The sequence below is a fragment of the Halichoerus grypus genome, chromosome 1 (assembly GCF_964656455.1).
Source record: "Halichoerus grypus chromosome 1, mHalGry1.hap1.1, whole genome shotgun sequence".
NCBI classification, from domain to species: Eukaryota; Metazoa; Chordata; class Mammalia; order Carnivora; family Phocidae; genus Halichoerus; species Halichoerus grypus.
Genome location: NC_135712.1, coordinates 38,530,066 through 38,542,240, shown reverse-complemented (window position 1 = coordinate 38,542,240; position 12,175 = coordinate 38,530,066). Strand labels below are relative to the sequence as shown.

Here is a 12,175-nt window from a genome sequence, read left to right as displayed (position 1 = left end):
AGAAGAGAATAAAATATCACACAAATGGTGTGTTATTTAAGCATAGAGTATATATCTGCATTAGAATGAGTTCTTTTGAAAATTAGTTCATTTCTATTGAAATAAAATTTCATTAATGTGTATTAAACCAACCATCTAGTCAACAAATATTCATTTGTATAACATACCTGGGGATATAATATTTGCCACATCAATCACAGTTGTCATTGACTTTACATTTTAAGACTAGATAAACGAATGCACATAAACTTTTTTTTTTTTTTTAGAGGGAGAGAGAGCACAGTTTAGGGCAGGGGAGGGGCAGAGGCAGAAGGAGAGAGAATCTTAAGTAGACTCCCCACTCTGTATAAAACCTAAGGCGGGGCTCAATCTCACGACCCTGAGATCATGACCTGAGCTGAAATCAAGAGTCCCATACTTAACCAACTGAGACACTCAGGTGCTCAAATAAACATATATAATTTTGCATGGTTTTATGCCTTTCCTTCCTCTTCTCCTTCTGAATATATGTGTGACTGTGTGTGTGTATGTGCACATGTGTGTATTTTTTAGTGTGATGAACACAATTGTATCATTCAAAAAATAAAATTATGGGAAATGCTGGGACTGAGATGATAACTTGGAATTTATTATCATATAAATCTTATTTAAAGCTATAGCAATTGATGAACTTCCCACAGGAGTAAGTCTAGATAGAGAGGAGAAGAAGTCTGAAAACTGAACTGAGGAACTCTCATATCTAAAGTCCTGGAAGAGAAAGTGCTTCCAGCAGAGCTGACTGAGAAGGAGAGAACAGTGAGATAGGAAAATATCCTGCAGAGTACATTGTAGTTGATCAAAGGAAAGAACATATTTCAAGGAGAGGACAGTGTTACAAATTGGGTTAAATGTGATTGACAGAAGGAGGAAAATGAACACTCAGTGTAAAAGATTAAGTGCCTATTTGACTTGTAGTTTTAGAGAAAGTAGCTGGAGAGATACAGATTAATAATATACTCTCACATTTGGCCTTTAGTAAAATTACAGGGAAGAGATGAACCCAGCAAAGGATAGCTAGTTTTCAAGCAGAAATAAAAAGATCAAAAGAAAGCCTAGACAACTGGGAACGGCAAAGGTTTAGAAAATCAACTACTTATAGAAGTCATACAATAAGGGACAAAACCGAGTGAACCTTTGAGCAATAAAACCCACTAAGGCTCAGCCCTACTGCAACGATCAGATTAAGTATACTGCCTACCCTCCCAAGCCCATGTCGCCGATATCCTCATGGTAACTACTTATATTCTAAAGGAGGGATTTAGAGGATAGAGAAAGTAAAGAAATAAATTAGGCATGACAATTATGCCTTCAAAAGATCTTGAAGTATGATAATAGGCACATGAATATGACATATTAGGAGTTTAATGTGTTTTTAATGAAACTTTTGTGGAGAAAGTAGCATATGTTTAGATAGGAAAAAAAGTCTACTTAAAACCAAACAACCTCAGGATCCCCAAGCCTGGTGAAAGCAAGAAGTGGAGTATAAAAGCTGGGTAGTTCCCACGAAGAGCATGTTCCCAAACATCCACTTCAAATGTGGCCATGGAATATAACTGACAGATTGAACCTCCCATAGGGTAGAATTGGGGGAAGCACATAAGAGTGTACAGAAGAGAATTCCATTTCTTCAAGGAATTACAACGGCTGCCAAGGCAGAGGGATCGTTTAATGCTAGTCTGGCATGTTTTCATAATTGCTATGGATAATGACTACTCAGTGTTTCCCATTCTTTATTTCCAAATGGGAACAATTATAGTAAGAAGCACTTCCTCATGGCTGTCTTCTAGCACTGCATTTTGTATATGTGTAGAGGGGAGAATTACTAATTTGTCTTTAGGTTTATTTGTCCCTGGACTAATGTATCCAGATATGATGAAGAGGATTGTGGATATTTAAAGATCTTAGTCTTTGAGTTGGATATATTGGCTTGATGGGACGTTAGGTTGTCTCCTTGGACAGGTATGGCAGTTGTTTGTGTAAGGAAAATAGGTGAAAAATATTTGGTGATCAGAAGGGTATACTGGGGAAGATATTTCTAGCTAATAGCAAACTTGCTTTCTTTTCTTTCAGTACACAGAGCTAATCATTTTCCAGCTTCAATTCAGTTGAGTGTAACTATGTGATCTGGGCTCTGGACAACTGAATGAAGGTCCAGCCAATAAAAACATCCCACATGTAACTCTCCAGGGTGATCTCAGGAGATACAAATTGAAAACGAGAGAAGCTATAAGAGGAAGTAAGGCAATAGATCATTCAGTCTCCACCTGGAAGGAAATTGCCCAACTAAGCATACATGCATTGAACTATTCAAGGGTAAAAACAAACAAACAAACAAAAGTTTATTTTAAAAACACTGAGTATTAAAAAGTTAATCTGTCATGGCAGCTTTTGCTAATGTACCTTTCTATTATATATTTCTTGTATTTTCCTTAATTTCTGGCATTGGCTGTAAATCTAAAAATTAAAAAAAAAGAAAAACAGGAAGAAAAAGCATCAAAAAATAAACCTGTCATGCCTCAGAATTCCCCATTCTTATTCCTTGCTTAGATACTTCAGAATCAGTTTCAAATCCCACTTCTTGCTCAAGTCCCCAAATTGCCATAAATCATTTCTATTTTGTTTGCTAAATATCTCTCAGAACTGAGCACTCTTTTGGGGAACTGAGAAATCACTCCTGTTCATACATCTCTGTACCTATCTCATTTCCTGAAGGTAAATTCTGAAACGCTATTGCTGGACCAATTGGTATAAACATTATTTAAAGACTTTTGATAAATATTGCCAAGTTATGTTGTAGAAAGACTGTATGAATTCATCCTGTACCACCTACATCTGAAGGATTCCCCCCCAGTACTAACATCAGATATTAAAATTTTAAAAATTTGCCAAATATTGATGTGTTAAATATTTAGTATTTACATGTTACCATAAATGTATCTAACTACTTTTGCCTATATGAATTTATTAATTTGAAATGGCTGCTTATTCAGTTTAACCTTTTTTTTTTTTTAAGATTTTATTTATTTATTTGACAGAGAGAGACACAGCGAGAGAGGGAACACAAGCAGGGGGAGTGGGAGAGGGAGAGGTAGGCTTCCCACCGAGCAGAGAGCCCAGTAGGGGGCTCCATCCCAGGACACTGGGACCATGACCTGAGCGGAAGGCAGATGCTTAATGACTGAGCCACCCAGGCACCCCTGGTTTGACCATTTTTCTATTCAAATTTTCTGTTTCAACAGCTCTCTCCATAGAAAGATGAATAGTTTTAGCAACCTATTTTTATTTATTCTACATTTATTGTCTTTTCAGTGATGGATAAGTATTATAATTTTATGTAACCAAATCTATCAAACTTTTGTATTATGATGTCTGACTTGTGGGTCATGATTTGAAATGCTTTGCCCATGATGAGATTATATACATATAGATTTATGCTGTTGTCTAACATTTTTATTGTCATATTTTAATCCATCTAAAATGTATCTTGGTCTATGGTTTGAGGCTAAAGTAAAACAGAACTTTATCTTTCTTTCTTTCTTTCTTTCTTTCTTTCTTTCTTTCTTTCTTTCTTTCTTTCCTTCCTTCCTTCCTTCCTTCCTTCTTTCTTCATTCTTTCTTCTTTCTTTCTTTCTTCCTTCCTTCCTTCCTTCCTTCCTTCCTCTCTCTCTTTCTTCTTCTTTCTTTCTTTCTTTCTTTCTTTCTTTCTTTCTTTCCTTCCTTCCTTCCTTCCTTCTTTCTTCATTCTTTCTTCTTTCTTTCTTTCTTCCTTCCTTCCTTCCTTCCTTCCTTCCTTCCTTCCTCTCTCTCTTTCTTCTTCTTTCTTTCTTTCTTTCTTTCTTTCTTTCTTTCTTTCTTTCTTTCTTTTTTCTCTCTCTCTCTTTCTTTCTTTCTTTTTTAAGAGTGAGTTGGGAGGGCAAAGGGAGAGGGAGAGAGAGAATCTTAAGCAGCTTCCATGCCCAGCAAAGAGCCCGATGTGGGGCTCCATCTCACAACTCTGAGATCATGACCTGAGCCCAAATCAAGAGTTAGACAATTAACCCGGCTGAGCCACCAGGTGCCCCTGTACTTTATTTTCTAAAGCATTATGTCTAGTATTTGTCAAGATTATATTTATCATTTTTATTTCATGACCATGAAACCTACTCAGTTTTCCTACTAGTTTAAGTAGTGTTTATTTAGTATAACAATTCCATTTAAACATCTGGGAAAATGCTTTTCTTTGTTGAACATCCATTATTTCTCTTATTGAAAATATTTTTCATTGGATACAAATTAATTTTTTATTCCCTTTACCCATACTTGCATTTTCTTTATTATTAATGTTGAAATATTTTGAAGAAGGATTCTCTGTTCTGATGCTGGTATTTATTCCTGCTCAGCTTTAATGCTGCAAATCAATCCACCTACAGAAACTATCTTTGAAATGAAATATGTATCATATGACATTTGTACATAATGGGTGTACTGGAGAGGGAGTCTTGGGATGTAGATCATTATTGGTGAGAGATTTCACTGATTTACTTCATGCACTTTGCCTATACTCTTCATTCCCACAGTAGAATCTCAGATATGTGGACCATCCCCCCCCCCTTTTTTCTGTACAGTAAGACAATCTTTTAGAATTTGTTTAAATAAATTTAAATTTATCATGTTCTTCATTGCATATATTTTCACTGGGTTTCAGATACATTTATAGTATATTAATAAGACTTTCAGAGAAAGTAATGCAAACACATATCTATTTGACTCTAATCATTAATGTTCTACATATACTCTTATAACCTATGAAGTAAACACTTAAACTTTTAGCCTTCAGCTCATCAGCAAAATAAGTCCACATACAGTCCCAGGATTTTTAAGATTTCAAAGATAGGATGGATATAGATAATGTTACTTTGCACATCTATTTGTGAATATATTTGTTTAAAAAAACTAACACTGTTGCTTATGCTTTTTATTTTTCCCCCATAAATCTTAGAACTAAAGTCTGTCTTTAATTCCTACAGTTAGCAACTAAAACAAGTGATTGAAATTGAGGATCAGAGAAGTATCATCCTAACAATGCAAAAATAATATATAATTTAAATGGCTAAGTCCCAGTGGGAATCTCTCATATATCCTTTCTCTCATTTCTCTCCTACTGTCATAGCAATAAAAAAAAAAAAATGAAGTACAGCCTTCAGAAGTTCCTTTACAGATAGCTGAGTCTTCATTATTATTCAGATAAATACATCATATATCCTAAAGACCATTATTCATTCTCAAGTGTTAGTCTATGATTTGCGGGAGTTAGTCTATTAACACTGGAGTGGGTAAATCCCAGTGGATCTGGCAATATATTAGCAGTCTCCTTAGTTGACAATGCACAAAACACAAAGAATATTGTAGAATTAAAACTTTCTGAACTTAACATCTTTCAATTAGGGTTACTGGACACTTAGTAAAGGCCTCCAAAGATAAAATTATGTTAAATGATAATATTTAGGGTTAGTAATTTCTGATATTTAGAAGAGTAGAAAGTAACCTCAAAGTATAGTTTTATTTAACACCTTAACATGGAGAATCCTAAATTATGTAATTCTATCTCTGAAATCATTGCTGGGGGTTTCTATCAAGTAGCTTGTCTGTCATATGTTTCCCCTTAAAATGAGAAGTATAAACTCCCAAGAAAGAACATCTGACTTTCTAGGATCACATCATGCAGAAATTATAAGTGCTACATAGTTTTTAATTCAAGTGTTAGAATTATTTTATGATAAATAATTTTATAAGTTATCATATATGATTTCCAGTTTGAACAAAATGGTAGGAAAGAAGTAAAATTAAAATCATTTTATGTAAACATTTTAAAATTAGGTTTCATGGCTATTTTTAAGAGAATGATTTTCATTATATATTAAAATAAATATGTTTTCAAGGCCATATTTGGATTAACAATTGCAATTTTTTTTAAACGATAAGATTCTAAGGATATGTATGAATAATAAGAATGCTAATTCACATATTCATGAAATTGATAAGAAGTTTTTAATGTTTTCTTACTGAAATCTAATAAATATTATCTACAAAACTGTTTAAATGTCAGGGTTCAGACTATACATTCATTATCAATAGTTCAGTATCAATTTAAAAAGTATGGAATAGTGAATTGGATAGTAGATTAGAAAAGTGTCAGTTAGGTTTGAGGCTAATGTAAAGAGAAATCTTTGGCAAATCTAGGGATAGATTTCAATGTCAATATTGAAAAATATGAATAAGATAAAGCTGGAATGAATACAAGAATTAGTGAAAGAAACAAGTGCCTCTTATGGAAAAGTCAATAAATAGTTCCCTAGTAACAACCATCAGAGTCGTGGAAAGTCAAGATTTACATGAATTAAGTACAGAGTAGTATAAATTTGGACCAAATATGACCAGACTGCATGATAAGAGCCACTTCAACAATAAATACACTTATATTACTATTCTGTACCCATTTTGGAGGATTTTTTTAAGTGATTGAAAACTCCTGAAGAAACTTCAGTTTAACTATAAAATGGTTCAAAAATATGAAATTCAACTCAAAGGTAAGTGTAAAACTGGGATTGTCACCTTTAGAAATAGAAAGCATATATGATTTTTCAAGTTGTTTCCCTAAGTGTTTCTGAGTCACAGTCAAATGATATCTAGCATTTCTACTGAGTTTTCTCTTTGTTGGGAATGTACTTACTTTGGGTATTTAAGACTTTAAGAAAGTAGGGTATTTTTATTTTAAGAAACTGCTATTGCCTGAATTGTGTTTCCCACAAAATCCATATGTTGAAGTGCGACTACTCAGTGTAATGGAACTTGGAGATGGAACCTTTGGGAGAAAACTAGGTTTAAATCAGTTCATGATGGCGAGGCCCTCATGGTGAGATTAGTGCCCTTATAAGAAAAGATACCAGAGCTAACTCTGGTAAAAATTTAAGGCCATAGAAAATAGATTTGGAGAAGTTTGGACAATCCATACTCATTCCCAACCAAATTTTTTGTAGACAAATAGAAGATCCAAGACTGCACCAATCAATTTCTGTTAGTTAGGTGTTGTATGAGTTAACACTGCAAACCCCTCTATCCATTCACCCACCGATGTATCATAGTCGTTAAGATGTAACGATTGACACCAAGAGCATCAGATGAAATCAATCTTGGAATGAAACTATGTTTCATTGTGTACACAAATAGAAGGAAAACAGTAGAATAGAAGAAAAGTCAGTTAAAGTCTTCAAGTGAAAGAAATTGCTCACAAAATCCTGGATTTAGAAATTGTTTATACCAAACCTTAAACCACTTACTGCTACTGATTTGACTTTAAACAAGTTTCTTAACCTTTTCATCTTTAAAATGTGAATAATTCTTATTTTCCAAGGTTGTCAAAGATTAAATGTGTTACTGTACATAAAGAGCTTAGAGGAATATCTGACACAATGTAATGTAAGCACTATCTAACAGTTATACGGGGGAGGGGAGGAAAGTGGAAAATATAAATCGCTGTGTAGAAAAATACAGCTTTCCTTTTTTAACTTTTAAAAGACTCATTCAGGGACTTTTGCTCTACATGGTAATGGTGAACCATCCTAAGTGTCTAAATATTTGAAAAATGGGGAGGGGATATTAATAGAAGAAAATTTGCATAACATGAGATTGAAGAAAATGAAACTAGTGGGAGTTTGATGGGTGAGGATTAAATGAGAGAATAATTTATTGAGTATTTAATCTATGCCAGGTTCTGTATTATAAATGGCTCATTTTATTCAAAGCATGCAAAGTGTTGACTCAGAAAATCATAGTTATTATTAATGTAAAGATTGATAAACCATGGGACAGCTCGTCTAAGCAAGGTTTTGGAATAGTTTTTGAAAGACTCAAAAATATTATGAAAGTTTTTAGAATGTGTCAGATGACTTCTATTTTGAGAACAAGTTTGTTGAGGTAATTTCTAGCATTTTATTTTTTCACACAATTGTATTCTCTTTTCTTCTATCCTGAAGAGGAATTCAATGCCCATCCATGCTAAGTGACTTGACTTCCTGTTAGTGCTGTTTCTTCATCCCTTAAAATGTTCTTTCCCTCTGCCTAATTAAAGTCCAAACAACATTGGTTGGTCTCCCCATGTCAATTAGCCCTGAATTGTTTCATTCAGAAATTGTTTTTCTCTTGAATTAATTCACTTGCTTAATTTTATGTTCCCCCAAAGATGGAAGTTTACTTGAAGATGAGAGTTACATCTTATATTTGTAATATGGCTGAAATAGCACTTTTACACAGTTCTTAGAACCCAGCAGATTGAGTGAATGAATGGATAATATTAAATTCTTACACCAAATTCCAGACAGAAGCTGGATCTTTAGATACCATTTGCTGTGCTGAGCACAGCACAGCACTCCTTCACAGTATTAAATTATTTGTTAAAAAATAATAATGCTGTTCCTATTTAAATATTTTAGAAATTAGTGCTAAGTAAAAATGGCTCATCCAGATTTGTACTTAATGCTTTGGATAATTTGGTTCTAACATTAAATTTGAATTCTTACTATGTATTAAGAGCCTATTTTACTTTCTCTAAATGGAGTAATGCTTCAGAAAGAGAGTCACTATTGCAAAACATTAGAAATAGTTACACATAATTTACTGATAAAAAATATAGAGTCCTTTGGCTGTATATGACATTAGCAAAGTCCCTAGGGGAAAATATATCAGTACATTCACTCAAGGATCATCTATTACCGTCTAATTTTATGTATAATTATTGTTCTGACAAAAATACTTAAGAACAATCTCTAAAAGATAAAAAAACATGAAAATATATTGTTCTTTGTGTGTGTACAGTGATTTACACATAATTTTAACTATGAACAGTGTGTATAGGGACTCTAAATCTATGGGTTCTAAATTAAGGCTACATCGTGCAACAGGTTTTCATTAATAGGAAAATTCCTGGCAAGCACAACACTTAGCCTTTCTTCTCAAAAATGTATTTACTGCACCATAAATTGTGTTCCATATCAAGCTCATAAATACACATGCTGCCACACATTTCTAGGCATAATAGCATCTATGGCTTCCTATTCAGAAAGATTAGGACAATAATTATAAAACTACTATTTTGTTTGTTTTGTTTTGTTTTTTTTGAATTTAGTGTTTCAAGGTTATTATGCTTAGAGGGATTGTCAATTTATAAACTGTTTTAGCAAGTGAAGTGTGATTATCAGTGATACAAAAGTGAAGTGTTGCATCCTACACAAATTTTATGCAATGCACTATAAATTCTCTACTGCGAGAATTATCTCCACTCAAGACCTTTTATCATTTTTTATGAGTTACAGTTTTCCTAATTATATAACAATTGATTTCATTAACAGGTATTATAGATAGTTAACAATGCACTGGCCCTAAACAACATATGCACTTGAATAAGATTCTCTATTTGTCCTTGAAAACCAAAATTTAAGTGGAAAATTTCTCCCAAAAAAGGAATTCTCATTTTTGGATAAAGTAGGTTAGAGCACAAATCTCTTCATTTCACTGATCTTCTGCTCTCAGGATACTATTTCCTTGACTACTTCAAATGAGGAAACTTTTCAGCTCTGAAGAATTTGAACAATCCAGAGAGGACTCTTATCCAGCAGAGTAGTGTAACTATTAGGAGCAAGGGCCCTTCACAAATGCTTCACCTCATTTAGCACTGACATCCATAAGGGGAGAGAACTTGCCAGAAGGTGATTACCTGTGTGATAACAGGAGGAAGGTGAAAGAGAGGAATGTTCTTTAAGGTTATCTGAGATCAAAGGGAGAACAAAATAAGTTATTGGGTAGCCATGGGATTATTTACTGCTTGGAAAAGTTAGCTAAATTATCCATTAGGCAGAAGACATGGAGTGTAATTTTCCTCCTTTAAACAGTGGTCTGTCTTTAAGATCAAAGATCTGAAATAGTATCACTCAGAACCATAAGACCCAAGTATCACTTTCAGTCTGACTTTCTTAGAGTTTCATTGTTCTACATCTATAAATAAGGATGCATACCCACTCTGCCTTCCTCAAAGAGTTATTGTTAAAATCAGTTTATATGGAGCCTGTACATATAAGTCACATCTAACGTGGTCAATATATATAATATAAAATAATGAGCTTTATAAGGTTAGAGACTATAAACCTGTATTTTGTAGTTTTACAATTTTTTCAGGCAAAATATGCTCAAATTCCTTCTTCAGTGTGCAATTTCTCTTGCATTTATGTGATCTGTAGAAGTTGCTGTTTTTTATTCTGTTGCCTCATGTCTTTCTCACTAGGAACTGTTCTGCCTTCAGTTTCAACAATACCTAACTCTTTGCACATCACTGGTCTCAGCCTACACACATAAAATAAATAAATGGGAACAACCATTAAGAAGGAAGACAAATGACTAGTATATGACATTGCTATATGTTTATGTTGGCAATGTACTCTGTGCAAATCTAAAAGAACGAATTAAAGTATTTTTAAGCAGACTAGAAGTTAAAGAAATTGTATGTAATGTTTTCTGCAGAAGAGTCAAATCTAGATGTAAGGATATTTCTTCTTAAACTAAATTAAAAAGAAACGGCCTAATAATAATTAAATGAAGTATTCTATCATATAAAACCATAATAGGGCAGATTTAATTTTAAAACACTCAGAAAATATAAATAATAAATGTTTGACAATGAGAATATTTATAACACTCAACATTATTCTAAAAAGTTTAGTCTGGAGGAATTGTTTATGTCTGTTCATAGCAGAAATGATTGCAATGGAAGAAGAAATATTTAAACTGATGGGGAAGGATTACCTGTAGGAACATGTCCATTTTTTTTATGGGCCAATACATTAGAAACACAATACCACTGCGACTGAAATGATTGCCCTTCATAAACCAGTCAGCTCTGAAATGTGTACTATATTACTGGTCAATTCAGTCAAACAAATAGCCTTGTATCTATTAATATTTTTGAATTGATTACCCTGGTAATAATTACAATAGTCATATTGACTATGTTCATATGTTTTTAAAACTACTATAAATGATCATTGAACCAGTTCTCCAGTTACAATAAAGAATATATTCAGAAGAATATAATGTACACATCCTCTTTATACATCATTTAGAAAAGACCATCACATACCAATGGGAAAAGCTTGTGCATGTTTTAAATTTCAAATCTTAAGTTTACTGGAATCTTACCCCATTATTTTTTCATATACTAAATTATGTTTACATAGAAAGTAAATCTCTCCTATCTTGCCCTTCCTGGTCCTTTATACAATAGCTGTTGGACCAGTATGTTACTTAACCTCTCTCTGCCTCAGTATCCACATATATAACACAGGATAATAGTGGTTAAGAGCCACATAGAACTTTTGTGTGAATCAGATGAAGTAATATATATAAAGATCTTAGTACAACCCTTGTCCATAAAAGATAATAATGATAATGGTTAATATTTATTAAAAGCATTTTTTCTTATTTTATTAAATTTATTCAATGGTTAACTAATTTTATCCATAAGCCAATCTTACAACAGTTACTCTTTTCATGCCAAATTTAGTAGATTTTATAGTAAATATTTAATAAATGTTTTTATCATTTAACTTAGGTACTAAACTCCAAACTGAAAATGGAACCTAACACAAGCTGAATTAGACTGGTATGAAAGAATTTTCATTGAGGAAAAGTGCCATGGAAAGGATATATCATGACTAATGTACATTAAAATGTAACGAATGTCCAAACAGAAATGAGCATGTGAACAACTTTCTCAAGTTTCGGAAGGGATTTCATTCCTGAGATTCTTTGCTTTTTCTGTGTTGTGTTCCCTTCTTCTCCTTCTCCTACTACTTCTTCTTCTTCTTCTTCTTTTTTTTTTTTTGGTTGTTGTTCTCTTCTGACACCATTTCAGGAGAAGATTGGAAGATAAGAGTCAAAGACCAAACATCACTGGGTTTCCTCTTTACCCCATAATCCTGAACTTATTTTCCAAAATGGCCAAATCTGGTAAACAGTGACTAGATTTAGCAAATTCACCAATAGATTTATTCAAACCCAAAAGGTAATGTAGAAAAATATGTTTGGAGTTCAAATTATAGATTTACAAGAA

At 33.1% G+C, this 12,175-nt stretch overlaps 1 protein-coding gene across 3 annotated transcripts in view; it reads right to left on the bottom strand.

Moving 5' to 3' along the window:
- CADM2 (cell adhesion molecule 2) overlaps nucleotides 1–12,175 on the bottom strand; it is a 1,094,969-nt gene that overhangs the window by 8,649 nt on the left and 1,074,145 nt on the right. The gene's annotated exons all lie outside the window — the stretch shown is intronic.